Genomic DNA, 19,265 nt, shown 5'->3' with positions numbered 1-19,265 from the left:
TCCAGACAGTGCTAAAGTAGAGGCCCCTGCCAAATGCAAAGTCACCCCCAGCCGAGGGGGTGACTTTGCTCTACATTCTGAGGGGGACCACAGCAACATGTTTAGGAGCACAAATCCCGGAGCTCCATGGCCTTGGTTCAAATCCACACATACTAGCCTGTGACACTGGGCAAGTTAACCTATCTATGCCTTGATGCCCTCATATGTAAAATGGGGATGATAATAGTATATCCATCTTCATGCCTTTGGTCTGAGGACTCAACATGTTAAGATGTGTGAAGCCTTTGTTACGGACTCTGACACAAAGTAAGGATTTAACTCTTGTTCTTCTAAATCCCCAAAGCCACAGAATGGAGAAGGAGGGAAAGAGCATTTTGCATCCATAAGCAACCAAGAAGAAAAGCGAGAAGGAGGAAATCTAGACATGTGCTTTGATCCTTAGCCAGTGACCCCTTGTGCCTGGAGAGCTGTAATCTGATGGAGTTCACAGGAAATGGCGTCCTCTTGAATTAGAACTGGATTTATGAAAACACAAATTATTTCAATAATAAGAGCGTGGTTATCAGTTGATCGATATGCAGTGTTTGGCAAATAGCTAATTTGGGTGTTATTGATCCTTCCAATCATTCTTTATAATTAGTAGCATGAGGTTAATTCCAGCTTTATCTTTCCCCAGACCCTCTCCCTCCTGCAGGTGCAGGGTCTGCTGTTTCCCCCTGTTGTTAAGATCCATGGAAAGGAACCAGGCTCCGGAGCAGAAAGTCTTCACTATTCCACTCTCACCGGAAAATGGAAAAATCCCGATAATGTAGGAATGTGGTTCAGTTTTAGGATCATGGCTTTTTTTTTCCTCATTGTTGCACTCTTGTGACCTTACAAGGATTTATCACAGCATTTGGTGAACTCGGAGCAGCAAGGAAAGCATGCAAAAGCCAATGAAGGTGCCTGGAGGGGCACAGAACACGGACCTCTGTGAGGTCCAGTCAGTGCCAACGCAATTTAATGGGCTCCAACCTGGTGTGTGTCTGAAGAGGAGAAAGTGGCACTAGAGCCGAATGGCTTCAGGGAGGGTGAGGGGGCAGGGGTGGAACAGATTGCTTTCTAACTTGGAGCTTTTGTTTTCCAGTCAGCCCAAAATAATAACACTCTGATGATAAGAGCAAGCAGCATGTTCCAGGCTTGGGGTGTGTGTGTGTGTGTGTGTGTGTGTGTGTGTGTGCATTTAAAAGAATCCAAGTTGCCCAACTACCCTCTTAGTGGTACCACTAAAGTGGTAAGAGGCTTGACTTTTCCTCGAATATACATTTCCTGGGAAGAATGAGGAACTCTGCAAAGGTCAGTGTCACCATCTGGACTCCAACTGACTTGGCAAGTAAAATATACAAAGAATGAGGGTCTTTAATACAATCGATTGCTTTTGGCATACAGATGAAAATGAATAAGAAGGAGCCAAATTTTATAATTGCTGGTAAATCTGTTGATGATCAACGCTGAAACCTTTGTGACTCTTTGCTTTCCATTTATCACCATTTGTCATATTCTGCTTCCCATGTTTTTGAAATGATGACCAGATGGAAAGCAGACTGCAGCCATCAGGCAGGTGAAAAACAGATGGCCCAGGAGGGAAAGAAACCAGAAAGCAGTCAGGCAAGGTGGCCTGGCCTAAGGACCAGCCAGGCCGTTCGTTACAGGTGCCAGGGCCCAGGCGGACTCCGGAGACTGTCCCAACACTGTCGGAGCTTGACTTTGTCCCCAGTATCATTATCAAGGCCAGGGCACAGGTTGCCTTTATTTATCCAGGGAGAAGTGTGAGACAGCATGATGAGAAAGGCAGGCTTAGAGGTCGAGTGTGCCTCTGAATTCCAGTCTTCTGGGTTGTGGCTGAGTAAAGGTGGATGTGCCTGTTCTAAAACCTCTGAACCATAAGGACAGTAAGTGCTTCATATTCCCGTTCATCTGCATTTACTGATTCTCTATGGTTTTTTGTACATTACAAAGAAAGGGAGTCTTCTGTGTCTCCTCTCCTCAGCCACTCGCGAATCCCTTAACAGTAAGTGTGGAAGCGCACACACAAGCATAACAAGGCTAAAGTTGAATTCAAACTTCATGCTTCTCAGTATCAGAAGTTGATCCCAGAGCTCCTTGGAAGGAGGGCCTACAGCCCAGATGTTCCCACAGTAAACTTCAGGTACTCGATGAAGTCTTCTGGATAAGATGCCATTATTTATTATCTCCCATCAGGAAGAACTGACTCTGATAAAACCAAGTTAGGACATTGTCTCTGGGAGGAAATATTTCTTATTTTATTTTTTTAAATCTTAGTTCTGGGGGTACATGTGCAGATTTGTTACATGGATATATTGCATGATGCTAAGGTTTTGGCTTCAATTGAACACGTCACCCACAAAGTAAACATAGTAGTCAATTGGTAGTTTATCAGTCCTTACTCTCCTCCCTCTCTCCCCATGTTTGGAGTCCCCAGTGTCTGTTTTTTCTGTCATGTGTACCCAATGTTTAGCTCTCATTTATAAGTAAGAACATGTGGTATTTGGTTTTCTGTTTCTGCACTAATTCACTTAGGAGAATAGCCTCCAGCTGCACCCATGTTGGTGCAAAGGACATAATTTTGTTCTTTTATCATGGCTTCATAGTATTCCATGGTGTACTGTACCGCATTTTCTTTATCCAATCCACCATTGATGGACATCTAGGTTTATTCTATGTCTTTGCTACCATGAATAGTGCTGAAATAAACATGCATATGCATGCAAAGCTGAAGCCCAGTTTCTTCTTTTATGCCAGGTTTCCTCTTCTCTTTATTGAGCAGCTTCACTGATGTTGAACAAAGCAGCTCAAAAACAGTCCCATTTCACCCAATGAATAAAATGTTTTTCTTTGTGTCATTTCCTTCTGCCTTGGGTGGGGCAAGAAATGTTCTCAGGTTGTCAACAATCAAGGGATCACAGGTTCTTCATCCTGGAGAGCATGATTGTCATGGACCAGACAAAAGACAAGAGGAAAAAGGAGAGGAGAAATAGAAGCAGATCAAAGACAAAAAGGAACAGGAGGAAGAATCAGAAAATGGGGGCCCAGAGGCTGCTGTGGGGTCACAGAGACAAAGAGGGTTGTTCCTCATACCTTCTCTTTGCAGGGAATACCTGGGAGTTTGAAAACTGTGTTCAAATACTAACTCTGTCATATATCTTTTTTACATGATTTTTGATAGTTATTCAGTCTCTCTGAACCTCACAGCATTATTGGGAAAAGGGGTATGCCATGAAAGTCCCAAGAAGGAGACAGGTATCCTATACTTGTTGAATTTGCAGCTAACAGCTATTGAAGTGGCCACTGGTACCATCAGATATTGTCATAATTACCACATTTTAAAATGGCCCCTAAACCCAGGAAAGGTACAGACATAAACTTCAAAATTGAATTTGAATAATATGGCCCTTTGCACTTAAAAATGACTCTATTTTTAAAAATTATTAGAGCAATATTTTAAATTTTAGGGTTTATATTTCATTGAAAATTTGTAAACTATGACAATAAAATTGTTGTAAAAGAAGAAATCATCACACAGTTGAGTTAACAAAAAATCAGGAGGAAGAAGAGAAGACAAAGACAGAGATGAAGAAGAAGGAGAAGGAGCAGGAGGAGTAGAAGGAGAAGTTGGAGGAGGCAGAGGAGGAGAAAATGAGGAGGACGAGGAGGAGGAGAACAATAATAACCGCAGCAATCAGTTTGGGGTTATTTTGCCCTCAATGCATTCAATCTAGAGAGAATTGTGCAAAAATGCCCCAAAGAGGAAGGTTATTTGAGAGGTAAAGAGCCAGTTAAGAAACAGATAATCTACTTTCTCCCATCTCCTCACTGCTACTCCTCAGGAAAGCACTATCTGCATGACTGGAGAGAGAGGCTGAAGAGATGGGTGAGCAAGGCACCATGTCTATCAAATGAACCCATGTAGGCCTGTTTGTTTTATTGCTTGGACATCAGAGAATGTAGAGCAAAGGGAAGATGAACTGAGTCCAAGGTTCATCTAGAAGTGGTTTCCAGAAACAGAAATGGACACAGGATGTCTGAAAACAGATTTCCAATGTAGCTCTCCACTTCCACTTCCTGATAAACTCATTGGAATTATCTTGTTTTAATCTGGCAGAACTAACCTTGTGTTTCAGTGGGGATTTCCTGGGGAGGTCATTCAATGTAGAAACAGTGCCAGCAGCACAAAAGTGCCATGTATTTTGTGCTCTTGTGTCTTTGTTCCTTCAATGCCACAGAAAGGCTCCATGATACCATCTTGCAACCAGATCCCCCCACCCCACTACTGCCAACCTGCACCCTCTTGGCTTCTTGGAACGGCTGATCCTTGACATTGAGATACCATGTGGCAACTACACTGCCTGCAGCTCTAAGTCCTGTTGGCACACAAACTGGGGGGTCACCGACCACAGGAATCCACTCCAGCAGGTGTGCCGGACACCATGTGCGATTCTGGGACATGAAGAGTTTCTGGATGAACAGTTCTGATCTTCTTGGGCTTTATTGTTGGATTGGATTTTTTACAGCAATAATTCCTTTCAGTGATTCAAGAAAATGTCAACTTGCTGTGACAAAGTACATGCAGAGCTATCCTTACATGTATTTCCAATGTCAGTGGAGGTAGAATTATTATCTTCTAGAACAACTGTTCTTAAATTTTAGGAAGTAGTTGCATATTTCTGAGTAGTACCTCAAAGTAGTTGCATATTTCTGAGATGTACATCAAGATAGTCTAATTTCAGAGCTCTGAGCTAGGGCTCAAAACCTGGGGGTTTGACAAACATCTCCAGTAATTCTCAAGCAGGTGATGCCTGGCATATTGGTTTCATCAATGCCCAAGAAAGCCCACAGGCTCTTGGATGCACCCTCACTGGCCACTGTACATTTTTCCCCTCTGGGGAACAGCTTTCATACCTTGGTTGTATTCTGTGTTCTGGAAAAAGCAGTTCAATTCATCACACATCACCCTGTATTCCAGTTCTTTCTCACCTGCTATGGGTTCTGGGAAGCCCATGGCATCTCATGCTTCCTAGGATCTAGGTTACTTTCAAATACAATAAAGGTTAATTCTGATAAGAAATTCTCCATGGTTTCCTAGATATCTCAGGGACATTGCACTCTCTCTGTCCTCTCATGAGCCAGGTTTAAAAGGCTATGAAAAGATATGACTATAGATGGAAAAATCTGATCCAGATGTAGTTGGCTCAAAAAGTCAGAAACATTTCATAGTAAGGACGCTTCTTTCTTCTACATAACTCTTCTTTCTCTTCCACATAACTGAGGATATTGTCTATTTTCCCAGGCATTGGAGAATACAGAAGAAAGAGGACTGAAAGTAAAAGGGGCTGAGCCGAAATCTTTAAAAGTATGAGTGCATAATAGCTGGAGCTGGTGAGTCACAGGGAGGAGCTAAGAAAAGTTTCATTTGACATGTAAGTGTAACCACCTTCCCAAGCAGAAATAACACCATCTGCATCAACCATTCCCAAACTTTGCTCCAAGAAAATTAAATGAGTTACAGGATTTACATTGCAGGGCAGTGGACTGAGTCCTCGAAATTCAATCCTTCTTTCCCATGTAGTTGGTGCCCCCTAGTGGCCAAGAGGACTTTCCTGCGTCTGGGAGGCCCCTGCAATCAGATCTGTGCCTTGAATTAGTGTTGAGTTCCTAGTTGCTTGTGAGGTGACCAGGGACTGAAGACCGAGGCTGGGAATGGAAGCAACTCCACTGACTTGGGGGCATACTGAGTGCTTAGCATTTCCCATGGATTGTCTCATTAAATCCTTCAAAATCCATGACAGGGTTACAATTAGGACCCCATTCTACTGTTCAGTGGTTGAAGTGCAGTTAAGTTCCTTGTCTAAGCAACCTGAGGGGAAGGACTGCAGAAAGATCCTGGGGTCAGGGGCTCTCAGCACATGGCAAGGAGGAAAGGGAGAGAAGCTGCACCTCTCATTCCTCTGGGGGTGCTTCTTTGTCAACTCAGCCCCACTGCAGGGTGTTTCCCCTTTGCCGAAGGCTCCTGATGCGTCTCCAACCCCTTCTTGGGATGAGCTGCAGGTGGCACCAGGAAACCTATGGCATGGAGAGCCCTCAGGACTGAGTTTTTTTCAGGAATAATTACTCTGGCAGCATTTGTTTTTTGTGCCTGATGATTTGATTCAAAGAGTTGTTTTTCTCTCTTTCTATAAAACCAAAAACACTGCACCCATAGGGAGATTTCTTTGTTTTTTCTCCCCACTTTGCTAGTCACATACAATGAGCTATTGCTCAGACCCTTATAGAAGCCCCCTTTATGGTCTATGTCCATATGGAAATTGCTTTTCACACTAAAACTAGACTTGCACCAAGTCTATCCTGTAGGTAGTGGAGGTCACTTGTTTGATTTGAATTGTTGATTGACAATTAGAGCACACTGGGAATTTTAGATAAGACCCTTCACCCAATCCATCCTGATGGAAGGGTGAAGGCCACAATGTTTCATTCAATAATGCAGAAACCAGAGGGGCTTAAATGGTGAGAATTACGTCCAAATGATAAATGATTTGTGTAAAACCCTAGGGTTTTGCCTAGAGTCATAGTAAACCTACTGCCATAAGAAAATTTAATTTCAGAAAGAAAATGCTGGAAATGAGCCAGCTTCACTCTATTCTCATGAGGCAGGCATGCTTGAGGATGAGGACATCTTGGTCCTTGCTGCATTAAGCTCGGCCTGGATGGTGTCAAGGAAAAAATGGCTGGGACCAGGATGGTGGAGGTCACTACAAAGCCGATCTGCAGGCATCTCCTGCCCAAGAGCCCCCCTGAGCAACCACAGGATACAGGGCACTGCCGTGGGCAGCTACAGAGAAATTGCACACACACGCAGAGCTCCTGCTGCTTTCAACAGCACAAGGTGTAACAGTAGTGAGAACCGTCTTCAGAAAGGTACTGACCCTCTCACAGCACAGGGCAACTGGCTTGAAAAGCTATACCATGGCTTCAAAGGAGGCCAAGCATGTAATTTTAAGGAGGTAATGAGAGGTATTTTCAACTCTGTGTTCTAGAGCAGGCAAATCTGCACATGAAAGATCTGTCTTTCATTCAGTTACATTTTTTGAAAGTCCAGTGACTGTTGGAATGTTTAGGGACCAAGCTCATCCTGTAACTAAACAGCATGTACAGAATGAGGCAAGAAGGAGAAGGGGTCAGACATTGGATCTTAGATTACTAAGAATCCCAAACTGCAGACGACCTGGCTGATGGGCCAAATATCAGACCCATATCCTTACAAGTACATATCACTAAACCGCAAATAGCACCAGTCTTAAAGAGAAGACAAATCATTAGGAAGAAATCAATGAAACCCACCACAATCACTAACAGATTCATGAGAAAGAACTCAAACTCAAAACTCTGTGTTTTCTAAATCACTGGACATGGAATAAAATCGCATCATCAGAGCAGTCACAGAACTGAGTTGGGCAGCAGTGTGACCTCACTTGGAGAAAGTTCCCAGGGTACAGAAGATCAGCATATTTTGTCTAACAGATCCTCAACCTCAGTAAAACATCATTAGAGCACAGTAGCTGAGTATGCACAAGAACTGCATTCATTACAGAGGACTACCCTTTCTCTGTAAGTTAACAGAATTACCCTCCCAAAGCTCCATGCACTGGGGATTTAAGAACTCCAGCTTGCTGTAATGTTTTTTAACAAGATTTGTATGAGTCTCAGTGTGTGTATGCGTGTATGTGTGTGCCTTTTCTTTATAGGACTATTCTGCCTCTTCCTTAGCACCTCTCATCTTTTCCCCTGAGCTTGCATCTATATTTCTCTGGATTGCTCAGACCCCAACCACTCCTAAAAATTTCACAGTTTCTAGAAAATCCCATCCTCCAAGAAGCTTAAATAATTTTGATTGCTTGAAAAAAAAAAAAAAAAAAAACCAGGGTGGAGGAGTCATATTCCTCTACTTTACAGAAAACAAGAAAAGGTGAAGCATCAATTACCTTCTCATTGAGTCCTTCACCACGCTGCACAGCCATCCTTCCTCTGAGGACGCTGCTTGGTCATTACCTCACTGGGCTGGGAATCCAGCATTCCCACAAGGAGGCATGCTTCAACATACTTGAAATGGGCTGTGCACCAGGAGCACAAGCCTTGGGGTTTCCCAGAGTGGTAGGAATTGAAATCAAAGGATTCTATACCATTGGTGAGGATTCACAAGAGAACATGGTCATTCTAATGACACTATGACGTCTTGATGGGATACATCAGCCATTCCTTTAAGCTCACCTCCAGTCTCAACTTCAATCCTCTTAATCCTAGAAGCATTTCCCAACTACTATCCTCCCACCAATGTGCCTGTTTTCTTAAAATCACATAGAGCAGAACACTTTCTGGAAACCCAGAAGAGATAGCTCTATCTCTATATATAGAGTATACAGAGTATATAGCTGCAAAAATTACTCTATAGCTACAAAAATTACTCTATAGCTGCAAAAATTACTGTAATTTCTTACAGCCTGTTTTGGTAGACAGTATGGCCAATACCGTCTTGGTTTAAATAAGATGATACAAATCAGATGCAGAATGATTCCACTTTTGAAAATGCCTAGCACACATGAAAGATGTTTGTGCAGTGAGGTACTGTAAGAATTTTTATTAATGACAGCTTTGCAATTAAATGTATGTTCACTAAATATGGAAACAAATGAGAACTAACAATAAAAAGGAGCTCCAAGAAAATTGCCACGGCATGAACTGAATGGACTCATACTGGGCCAGCACTTTAGGTCTCGGCATGAACAGCTTCATCATTCCAGAACTTTCTTGATTTCCAAGGTTTGTCTGAAAACCAAACAAGATGACTTTGTAGAAAATGATTCATGGATCCACTAATATGGGCGATATGTCACTGTATCAGCCCATTCCAGAACCCCACGGTTATTCCACATTAGGTGGGTCCCAACTGCCCACTGAGTGAAAGCCAAGACCCTCACTCAGGTCTCCCAACTCTAACCCTCCACTCCAGCTTCCCCTAAGTTTTCTGACGTTTTCAACAGGCTTTGCTGATTCCTTGTTCTGCACTGTTATTAAATCTTGCTTCCACCTCCCTTAAGAATACTCACCCTCACTTCTCCACAAATTTATGTTCTCAACTTTCTTTAAGATCTAATGGAAAACAGGTTTCAAAAAGCACTCCTCTACCTTCCCTGTCACAATTTTACAATTCATTCTTTACTTACTGCCACTAACACTTACAGAAATAACATAAAATAACTATTATTCTTGCTTACATTTTATGGGAAATTGCTCCTCAATTTTTGCATGTGTGTATATTTTGACTGTCCAGTAATTCCTTTGAAAGCAAAGTCAGTGCATGATTTTTTTAAAAATAACAGTGCCAAGGATAGCCTGGAAGCAGGATAGAGATTCCTCTCATGTTGATCATGACCTGCCAACCAATTTGTGTCTTGACTGCTCCATTCTCAAGCTGACTTCCAAGATCACACATCATTCTCAGCACACAGACAAGCCTTGATATCACATTTCTTTAAAAGGTCTCTCCCCAGATTCTACATCATTTCCAACTGCTGCTCTTTTTTTCTGCTCTCCTGATATTACATCACAATGAGACCAAATAATTCTGTAAATTCTCTATTTGCTCACTGCACATTCTCTATCCCTACCTCCATCCACTTCATTCAAGATTTTGAAGACTACTCTGCTTAAGGTTTCCTACAGCTTCCATCTGGCCAAATACAGTGTTGAACTCTCATACTCCATCTTGTTAAATACTCTCATCACTGATCATTAGAGACATGCAAAGCAAAACCACAATGAGACACCATCGCATGCCAGTCAGAATGACCATTATTAAAAAGTCAAGAAACAACAGATGCTGGCAAGGCTGTGGAGAAATAGGAATGCTTTTACACTGTTGGTGGGAAAGTAAATTAGTTCAACCATTGTGGAAGACAGTGTGGCAATTCCTCCAAGACCTAGAACCAGAAATACCATTTGACCCAGCAATCCCACTACTGAGCATGTACCCAAAGGAATAGAAATTAATCTATTATAAAGATACATGCATGTGTATGTATGCTGCAGCACTATTCACAACAGCAAAGACATGGAATCAACCCAAATGCCCATCAATGATAGACTAGATAAAGAAAGTGTGGTACATATATACCATGGAATATTATGAAGCCATATAAAAGATGCAGCTGGATGCCATCATCCTCAGAAAACTAATACAAGAACAGAAAACCAAACACCATATGTTCTCACTTATAAGTGGGAACTAAACAATGAGAATATATGGACGCAGAGAGGGGAACCACACACACTGGGGTCTGTCAGCGAGGGGCTGAAAGGCAGGAGAGCATCAGGATAAATAGCTAATGCATGCTGGGCTTAATACCTAGGTGATGGGTTGATAGGTGTAGCAAACCACCATGGCACACGTTTACCTATGTAACACACCTGCACATCCTTCACATGTATCCCAGAATGCAAAATTTAATTTAATTTCATTTAAAAAACAAAAACAAAAACTCTCATCAGGCCAGGCATGGTGGCACACACCTGTAATCCCAGCTGCTCAGGAGGCTGAGGCATGAGAATTTCTTGAACTGGGAGGTGGAGGCTGCAGTGATCCGTGATTACATCCCTGCACTCCAGCCTAGGTGACAGAAAGAGACTGTCTCAAAACAACAAAAACAAAAACAAAAGCAAAAACAAAAACAAAACACAACTCTCATCAGTATTTGACATTTGACTTTCAGAGGACCATACTGTGTAGATTATTCTCCTACCCTGTCAGTTGCATTGGCTAGCATCTCCTCTTCTTCCTGACCTCTAAGCCTTCTTATAGTCTTGACTGCAATATGTAAGCCATTTGTCTGAGCTTCTGTCAGGTACCAGTCTCAACCTCAATCTTTTTTTTTTTCAGATGGAGTTTTGTTCTTTTCCCAGGCTGGAGTGCAATGGCACGGTCTCGGCTCACTGCAACCTCCGCCTCCAGGGTTCAAGTCAATCTCCTGCCTCAGTCTCCCAAGTAACAGGGATTATAGGTGTATGCCACCATGCCTGGCTAATTTTGTATTTAGTAGAGATGGGGTTTCACCATGTTGGCCAGGCTGGTCTTGAACTCCTGATCTCCAGTAATCTACCCGCCTCAGCCTCCCAAAGTGCTGGTATTACAGGCGTGAGCCACCGTGTGCCGCCTTCAATCCTTTTAACCCTAGAAGCACTTCCTGATTTCCCCAATGTCCAAGTTTTTCCAGAAGCATATAGGGCTCAGTTCTAGGACCCTTCTCTATCTACACTTATTCCTTAGGTAATACTCTCCAGTTGCATGCCTTTAATTACCATTTATGTTCTAATGGCTCCCCAAGTTATATTTCCATCCTTGACCTTCCCTATGATTCCTAGACTTGTGTATTCTACTTCCTTCTTGACACTTCTGCTTGGGTGTCCGATAGACACACAGATTTATAACATGACAATCCAAATATTTTATTATCTTCTCCTTAGTCTACAAGATTCTATTGCTCTCCTCTGTCCTGCGTTATATGCTTTCTTTTGCAACAGTCAGCTGAAAGGCTGGAAACTTTCTGTCAGACTCTTCTGCCTTTCAGTTTCTGGTTGCAGCTATATTCTGCTAATGAGGTGCACTAGTGAGAGATTTCAAAGATGAAAGAGTGCAGAACATACTCTTCTTCCCCATGCATCAATGTAGGACATGAAAGCTTTGGCAGACATGAGTTTTTGTGGTGGCCTCTGGGTGATCCATTCCAGTTACTCTTCTCAGTGCTGTGGGACACCACTAGTTTCCTTCACTTTCCTAATCTGAGTGGCAGCAACAACTTCTGAATTCACTGGCCCAAGCAGTGACAGCAGAACTAAGTACTACTGGGCATCTTCTCTAACCTGTGTTTCCTCAGCTAATCCAATGCTTTTGAAAGCACTTGATTGCCTGTATGAAACCTCTTCATACTTAACATACTTGGAGTGGTTCCTTTTTTCCTGAATGAGTTCTCACTGATACAGTACCTCATCTCCTCAGTTAACCATTTACCCAGTCGCTAAAAAACAGAAACCTAGCAGTCATCCTTGACTCCTTCTTTCCCTTTACGTCCCACATTAAACACAGCAAAAAGTCAGGCTGGATTTTTCTCCAAAATATGTATTGAATCCCATTCTTCTAAGCTACCCGTGCTGTAATTACTCTAGTGAAATGCATGGTCTTCTCTCTCCTAAACAGTTCCAGTTATTTACTCCACTCTGGTCCCATGACAGTCTGCTATCAATGTATTAGTCAGAGTAATCTTTTTAATATGCATCTTAAATCTTTTTAATAATACCATCTTAATTCTGATAAGATCCAAACCCCTTACTTTAGCCTACAAGATCTTGAAACTCCAACCTTTGCCTACCTGAATGGGCTCTGTCCTTCACCTGTTACCCTGTTCCAGCTGCATTTGCCAAGTTAATTGTTAGTTCCCACCCACTGTGTATTTAATATTTTCTGTGCCTGCATTGCTCTTTCTCTATCCCTCCCCATGGCTTGTTCTCCCACTTCATTCAGATCTCAAAAATCACCTCCTCAGATCAACCTTTCCAGACCACCCCATCACTTTCACTGCCCCTTCTACCCTGCTTTTATTTTTCTTCATAATACATCTCACTATCGAAAATTTTATCTCTTCTTTATTAATTTTTTTGGGGGTTATCGACATTCTCCACTAAAATGTTAGCTCCAAGAGGACGTAGTCAGCTAGTTGGCTGCTGAATCCCATTACCTAGGAACTATGTGCACCTAGCACATAGCACATAGCACTATAAAAAGTGCTTAAATACATATTAATTTGATTTCTTGCCCCTCTAATCAGAGAGCTTGAATTTTCCAGGTGGAACTGTTAGCTGATTTTCTCAGGATGTCCCCTCCCTTGACCAGCCATAATGATAATATCCTGGGGAAATCAAAAGAAAAGCTGGAGAACCCCGCAGGAGCACCTGTCAAGGGCTGAAACAGGATGACACGAAGGCTCCTGAAAATGTGGCACAGTTAGCTCACAACTCCTCATGCCAATAATGGTGCACAAGGCACAGAGAAACCAAAGTGATAGAGTGGGATTGAATTTTTGGTAAAGTGGTTTATTTTTGATTTTTGAAAACCCAAGATAATTTGTGATGCAGACATGCCTCCAAAATGTGGTTGGGCTTAGGCTGATGAAAACTTGAGTTCCATGCCTCCTGGTCAGAAAACAGGTGAACAAGAAGGCAGCAGAGTTATTAGAAAACCGGGCTGAGTTCACTCATCTTCTATGAATAACTCACAAAATGGATTATTCCAAGGTAGACAAATGAGACTTGTATGCACAAATATGCTTTGGCTGAATGTGAAAGCTTTGGGAGGATTAATTACTTAGTTAATCACACATTTTCTAAGTCATTTTCTCTCCCTCCTCTTCCTCCATCTCCTTTCTTCCTTATTCACTTCCATGATTCTTTATTCCTGGAAGCATGTTTTATGCATTATCTCATTTAACCCTTATAACAAACCTCTGAGCTATGGTCTCTATTTTACAGAAGAGAAACCGACCCTTCAAGAGTTATCTATAGGGAACGTGGCACCCCTCAACTTCACTCCCTGCTTTCTCCAATTCTAACTCTGCTGCTTCCCCACTTTATGTATCTCTTGGGTTAACTTCTCTTTTCACCACTTAGGGATGGTCACTTGTCCCTACTCTTTAAATCCTTTTGTCAACAACAACAACAAAAGATTCTTAAAGATTTTGAAAGTACAAAGGAACCTAGAAACAGGATCCAGGGTCATTCTTTCATTCTGCAATTCAGGAGACCAAGGCTTCGAGGGTAGCAATTGTTTGTTGAAAGTCACAGATTGAGTGCCTACTGAGCTACGTCTCCTGACTCCTAACACAGCATTCCTTTTTCTTATCAATAGTCAAGTACTTTTCCTTTGCATAATTGATTTCGTACTATTCAAATTTCACATGAAAATGCACTAATGAGAAATGGTTTGAAATTTAAACTTGGGTTGCATTAAATACCATATTTACAAATAATAAAGGCCATCCTCCTCCCACTATCACACGATTATCCCACACGCCTTTCAACCCATGCTGAATATTCGGTATTCATAAGATGCACATTCTTACACTGGGTAGCTTGTATGCATCAAGAGTTAGGTGCCTAGATATTCTTTAAGGTTCCTCACTGAGTTTTCTGACTTTTTTCAAATTTATAAATGGCAATGATGAAAGAGCGATTATCTCTATGCTCTAGGAATCTCATAGCTATAGCATATGGGATTATCTATTTATAAAAAGTTCTCCAAGATCCATCTTATGAATCCAGTAGATAACACTTTCCATGAATCCAACAGACCATCCTTAAATGCTTAGCATGAATTTTATTCAGTACAGAAATTCCAAATTTTAAGGTTATCAAGGGCACAGATCACTCACCTATAATACACCTAGACTCTTAGTGGGGATTCAGCTAAAAATAAGGAATATCCATTTAAAATGTCCCTGAAGCGCATTATTTCTGTGTACAGGTTTCTAAAATATTCATAATACCCATTATGTGTCCATATATAACATTCTTAAATTGATAGACACAGTCCACACATCCCCAGAAGGGGTCCACATAATGGATCAACCCTTGCTAAGTGAATGTGGATCATGTGTAAAAATCAAGGTTGCCACTACACATATAATATAACGGACAAATGAAAAGTCAATGGAGAACAGAAAGTTAAATTTACAATTTAACAGAAAATTTACAATTTTACGGAAAATTACAAGTTATGAAAGAAAATGATCTAAAGGCCAATGAAACTTCTTTGGTTGCTAATTTTCTGCCTTGGTGGAATTATTTCCGAGAGGCCTAAATTAGCAAGGGTGATTTCAGAGGCACTGAGTAACAAGTTCAGAATGAAATGCACGAGGCATGAGCTCCAAAAACTAGTAAATACTGGTACATTTGCATTTTAACTATTTCCCCCACCCCCAACCACCGAAGGTGTCAGTGCTTCTATAAAGAAGCTCCTTGATAACAGCCCAAGATACTAAATGCTCTCTGCTTGGGCACTGGCGGACACAGCTCAGGGCTTTAACTACTGGAGGAGGGGAACCACGTTTTCTCTGTTAAACAGGACAGAGAAGATGCTTTTTGATAGAAGCATCAATCCAATATTCAGAGAAATTATTTTCCCTGAGCAAGAAAACAAGGTGAATCTAGCCACATAATACATATTAATAATAGTAACTAGGGTATTATTCATTCTATTTGTCAAGGATTTCATTTCTCCCTCCTTCAGGCACATAGCAGAATTTTTTTTTTCTACTTGCCTCTTTTAAGGCTCCACTCAACTGCTTAAGCATTTCTAGCCAAGTTCTGAGCAGACAGATGTTTCATCACTGCAGACGAACCAGATCTATTCTAACTGGGACAAGCATTTACTGAGTGCCAGATAATTCATTAAGCCCTTTACTTGCATTAAGTCATTACTTTTCACAGTAATCCTATGAGGTGAGTATTATTTTGCCATTTTACAGATGAGGGAATTGACGCCTAGAGTAGGTAAGTGGCTTACACAAGGTCACAAAGCTACCAAGTGACAGAGTTCGGATTTGAACCTAGGGAGTCTGGATCCCGCACCTAGGCTCTCGACCACTCCAAAGATGAGAAGCCATTTTGCCTGTGCAAGAAAGAAAGACGAAGCTGTCTGTTTGGGGTTAAAGCACGTGTGCATATGATGGTCAAGGACTCAACCCAGGAGCCATTAGTACCTTTTTAATTTTAAACTGAACAGGAACTTTAAGTTAACAGAGACTTTTATTCTATTCATAGAATTAAATTTGTCAGGATTCTCCAGAGAAATCAAATGTGTGTGTGTGTGTGTGTGTGTGTGTGTGTGTGTGTGTGTGTATTCAAAGAAATTTATTATAAGGAATTGGCTTATGTGATTATGGAGGTTGGCAAGTCCAAGTCTCAGTGTGGATCAGCAGGCTGGAGACCCAGGAGAGCCAATGGTGCAGATGAAATCCAAAGGCAATTGCTGGAGAATTTCCTCTTGCTCCAGGAAGCCGGTCTTTTTGTTGTATTCAGGCCTTCAACTGATTAGATGAGGCCCACCCACATTATGAAGAGCAATGCACTTTACTTAGTCTATCAATTTAAATGTTAATCTCATCCCAAAACATCTCCAAGTTGACACATAAAATCAACCATCCTGGAATAGTGGTTGATTCGACAGTTCAGGGTTACATGGCAAAGCCAACACCAGAGCTCAGATAGATCATCTGGCTCCCCAGTCACCATGACCAAACACCACGCCAGCCCCCCATGGAGCCCTGAAAAACATCCACCACCCCTAAGGTAAGCAGGGAAAGGATTAAGACTTTATGTTCTTCTAGCTCTGCTCTGCAGCCTAGCAAGGACTTAAAAGAACTTCCACTCCTTTTTGTCAATTCTTTTGTAAGTTGACACTACAACTAAAAGATTTTTTATAGACAGCAATGTTCTCTTATTTACTGTTTAGAAGGTTGGTAAAACAGGAAGCACAAAACGGCACCTAAAATTAGCTAAGGAATATGATTTTCCTAAGCGACACCACTTTTGTTGATAAGAACTTTAGCTTGACCCTTTCAATTAAGAAAGACTGGATCTGGCCCATGGTAAGGAAGAGGAGGCAGACTGCATTTGAGCCCATCCAAGGGTTGCATTTTAATTGCTTCTTTTACCCTGGGAGCTCCCTGGTTTCTTCCTGAATGATTCCTCTTGTCTCCCCACCATCTGCCACACTTCCTGACATTACCAAAGCAGGAGTCAAGCATTGTACTTGGTAATACTGACAATAAACTCGACACTAAAATACATCATTTTGCTCGAGGCATTGTTTAAAGGTATTTGCTTAAAGGCATTGCTTCATCATCTGCACATGTAAGATACTTCTACAAACATGAACTGGATAGAAAAAAACTCAAGATGCAGATCCCATATGTGCAGAAATTATACAACCAGGATACTGTGAGAATTCAAAAGTTCAATAAGTTTATCCAAAGTCGATCATTCTTTTCCTTAGGATTCCCCATCTCCACATGACTTGTGTGCCAATAGTTGCTATGTGGAGCATTTCCTAGGAGAATGGCACTGGCTCAATGCCTCCCCAGTAGTGAGTGGTGGAGCCAGAAACTGAACCTCACACTACCTATACCAGGAGTCAGCAATTTTTTGGGGTTTGTTTTTGGGGTTTTTTTTTTTTTTGGTAAAGAGTCAAAGAGTAAATAGTTTAGATTTTGCAGGAAACACAGTCTCTGTTGCAACTACTCCACTCTGCTGTCATAGAACAAAATTGGTCTTTGAAAACAGGGACAAAGAAGAAGCACGGCTATGTTCCAGTAAAACTTTTGTGGACACTCACAGCTCATACAAAACAAGCAGCTCACTGAGTTTGACCCATGAGTTGTAGATTGCTCATCCCTGATCAAGATGATCACAGGTCACGGCTTCAGAAAGAACTGTAGAATGACACTAAGAATTAGGAGTGAAACCCAACTGCACTAACAGACTACTTCTGCTAGCCTTTCAGAAAGCTTTAACCATCAATTAAAGGCTGGAAAGAAAGGCCAGATCTCCTGTTCAGTGAATTTAAGTATCAAGAAAACAAGTAGCAGATGTTGGGGTATGTACGTGAAACAAAGTGACTTTGACTTCAGCCCTAAAAGTCTCTTTAAGGATATTTGTGCTAAGAGTAGAACAGAAAGGAGTGATGGAAAGCATAGTATCATTCAGAATCGAAGTGTAGGAAGACGCCCTGGGGACGAGTCAGTCTTCTTTTTTTTTTTTTTTTCTTTCTCTGTTCTAGCCAGGTGGACACCAGAATGTCATCTTGCCTTTTCTTAAGAGAGTAGACCCCAGTGTCTATCGTTCCCTTCTTTATGTCCATGTGTACTTACTGTTTAGCTCCCACTTATAAGTGAGAGCATGAAGTATTTATTTTGTTTCTATTCCTGCATTAATTCACTTAGGATTATGACCTCCAGCTCTATCTATGTTGCTGCAAAGGACATGATGTCATTTTTAAACAACTGTATAGTATTCCATGGTGTATATATACCACATCTTCTTTATCCAGTCCACAAATGAGAGTGGGAGGATGGTGAGGTTTGAAAAACTACCTATCAGGTATTAGGCCGATTACCTGGGTGACAAAATTATCTGTACACAAAGCCCCCGTGACATACAATTTACCCATGTAACAAACCTGTTACACGTGCCCTTTCAATCTAAAATAAGTAGAAAAGAAAATAAATAAATGAATAAATAAAAAGAAAGTAATGCAATCCATTCTATATATAAAGAAGAAGAAAAATAGCATGACCCTATCAATAGACAGGAAAGCACTTGAGAAAATCGAATACCCTTTCATGGTAAAACCCAGCTCAACAAAGAATAGAGGAGAACTTCCTTAACTTGATAATGAATATTATTTAAAAATGTAGAGCTACCATCATAACCAACATGGTGAGAAACTAGAAATTACCCTGCTAACGTCAAGACCAAGGCAAGGATGTTCTCTATCAGCACTCCTTCTTAACATTTTACTGGGAGTCTTAATGCAGTGATATGAGAAAAATGAAATAGGCTGCTCTTTTTAACAAATGACAGTGTTGTCTATGTAGAAAATCCAAAATAACCAAAAATAATTTCTGCAACTAGTAAGTGATTATAATAAGGTGCAGGATATAAGGTTAACACAATTAAACTGTTTTCCTACAAATTAAATTATAATTAAAAATACATTTTAATGAAAAATAAATTGTTTTCCATTAAAATTAGCACTTTCTGAAATGAAATACTTATGAATCTCACAAAATAAGTACAAGATGAAAACTACAAAATTCTGATGAAAGAAATCAAACAGCTAAATAAATGGAGAAATATTTTATTTTTATTTATATAAAGACTCAATGTCTAGATGTCATTTCTATCCAAGTTGACCTATAGACTCAACACAATCCCAATCCAAACCCTGGGAAATTATTTTGTGGATTTTGAGAAGCTGCTTCTAAAGTTTATATGAGGAGAAAAAGACTCAAAATAATCAATACAATATTAAAGAATAACAGAGTAAGAGTAAAAGGACTGATATTATTCACCTTCCATATTTATTACAATGCCATAATCATCAGGAG

General features: G+C 41.0%; 1 protein-coding gene and 1 long non-coding RNA gene across 3 annotated transcripts in view; both read right to left on the bottom strand.

Annotated features, from left to right (window-relative positions):
• Window positions 1-8,088, bottom strand: part of KCNJ15 (potassium channel, inwardly rectifying subfamily J, member 15) — a 142,447-nt gene extending 134,359 nt beyond the window's left edge. For both annotated transcript variants that reach the window (XM_011954017.1, XM_011954025.1), the window contains exon 1: window positions 8,037-8,088. The gene's annotated coding sequence lies outside the window, so the exon portion shown is untranslated. The remainder of the gene's footprint in view (window positions 1-8,036) is intronic.
• Window positions 8,089-8,669: 581 nt separating this feature from the next.
• LOC105520353 overlaps window positions 8,670-19,265 on the bottom strand; it is a 32,102-nt gene continuing 21,506 nt past the window's right edge. Inside the window, exons 3-4 of the long non-coding RNA XR_001003119.1 lie at window positions 10,621-10,717; window positions 8,670-8,877 (exon numbers count right to left, since the gene is read on the bottom strand). This is a non-coding gene — a long non-coding RNA (uncharacterized LOC105520353). The remainder of the gene's footprint in view (window positions 8,878-10,620; window positions 10,718-19,265) is intronic.

The sequence above is a fragment of the Colobus angolensis genome, unplaced genomic scaffold (genome assembly GCF_000951035.1).
Source record: "Colobus angolensis palliatus isolate OR3802 unplaced genomic scaffold, Cang.pa_1.0 Scaffold38, whole genome shotgun sequence".
NCBI lineage: Eukaryota > Metazoa > Chordata > Mammalia > Primates > Cercopithecidae > Colobus > Colobus angolensis.
Note: the sequence above shows the minus strand (reverse complement) of the source record. Positions and strands in the feature narration are given on the sequence as shown.